The sequence below is a fragment of the Suricata suricatta genome, chromosome 10 (genome assembly GCF_006229205.1).
Source record: "Suricata suricatta isolate VVHF042 chromosome 10, meerkat_22Aug2017_6uvM2_HiC, whole genome shotgun sequence".
NCBI classification, from domain to species: domain Eukaryota; kingdom Metazoa; phylum Chordata; class Mammalia; order Carnivora; family Herpestidae; genus Suricata; species Suricata suricatta.
Genome location: NC_043709.1, coordinates 122,639,801 through 122,641,422, shown reverse-complemented (window position 1 = coordinate 122,641,422; position 1,622 = coordinate 122,639,801). Strand labels below are relative to the sequence as shown.

The 1,622-nt window shown below is 39.3% G+C and overlaps 1 protein-coding gene across 1 annotated transcript in view; it reads left to right on the top strand.

The window, feature by feature from the left end:
* ENKUR (enkurin, TRPC channel interacting protein) overlaps nt 1–1,622 on the top strand; it is a 17,831-nt gene that overhangs the window by 13,760 nt on the left and 2,449 nt on the right. The window lies entirely within an intron of this gene.

Below are 1,622 nucleotides of genomic sequence, written 5' to 3'. Positions count from 1 at the left end.
AGGAAGAATTAATCGTAAGAAAGAAATGTAGAGGCACGTAGGTGGCTCAGTGGGTTAAGCATCTGACTCTTGATTTTGACTCAGGTCATGATCTTAGGGTTTTGTGGGTTCTAGCCCTGCATTGGGCTCTGCACAGCCATGAGGAAACTGCGTGGGATTCTCTCTCTCTCTCTCTCTCTCTCTCTCTCTCTCTCTCTCTCTGCCTTATCTCTGCCCCTCCCTGTCTTGTGCGCTCTCTCTCTCTCTCTCTGGGGAGGGGGGGAAGAGGGGGGGTGGAAGGAAGGAAGGAAGGAAAAGAAGGAAGGAAGGAAGGAAGACAGACCTGTATTAATCTACAAGGCTTATTTGCATTACTGAATTATAAACTCAGCTTCAAGAAAGCTCACTGTGGCTCTTTACAAGACTAGCAAGATTATTGTCCAGCTTCCACAAAACGGTGGATTTCTCAACAACTGACTGCATTTTTTTCTCCCATGCCTCAGAGGTTACAATCTCCTTGGGAAACTAAAATACAAACATTAAAATGTTGGTTAACAATAAAACCATATTTTATTGGAAATCCCAATGAGAGATGCAGATAACTAAATGAGAACTTAGAAGATGGATATATGTAATGAAAGTGGGGTGAAGGCCATCCTCTTGCAGTTGAACTTAATGAGCTGGGATTTAAGATATAACAATGTTAAAGTCAACGGGAAGCCATGAATCAGTTTTCAGAATTTCAGTTGCTCACGATGCATTAAATGGTTTCCAAGATGTTCACCAAATTTGTCATCCTTCTATTGACGGCTCCAGTTACTGAGTATCTCCAATCATTCTATCTTTCCCTTTTTTTTAAGGTAATATTCCAGATATATACCAAACAGTTTATGGAACCATTATCTCTTTCCTTGCAGCGCAGTACTTCCATTAATGCATTCACTAGCGTTTTGACACTCATGTCCCACTATTATCTCACATTGAAATGCCCACATGACTTATAGCTAAGGTCAGACTCTCATCCTATAATTAATGTAACTGATTTTTTAAAAAAAAATCTAAACTCATCATCAATCTATAGAAATAGTTTGCATTTAGAATCTTTCATACACTACCTCAACCGCCCCTTCCAGCTTTGTGTCATTTGCAAATCTAATAAGTATGTCTTTTATATCTCTGTTTGTCATTGAACAGGGCAAGTACTTTGCTTTAGTAGACTATTAGACACCTCTTTGTAGGCTGACAGCCATTCAGTTTTTGAAGGTTCCGTCAGTCATCCATGTGCATCTGTTAATCAATTCATATTTCTCTACCTTATTAGTAAGGATAAGAGGCTTTGCTAACATAAAAGTGTACATTATGCTTAAGGTATTTGCCTGATTTATGAGTCAAATAATTTTTTTAAATGATGCTCATTTCAGTGACTTGAAGCCCCCAATGCCTCATTTATTTTTTTTATATACTTTTCTCAATTTTTATGGGGTGTCTGACTTTTTTTTTCCATAATATTTTATTGTCAAATTGTTTTCCATACAACCCCCAGTGCTCTTCCCCTCAAGTGCCCTCCTCCATCACCACCACCTCTCTTCCCCCCTCCTCCCTCCCCCCCAACCCTCAGTTCATTCTCAGCTTTCAATAGTCTC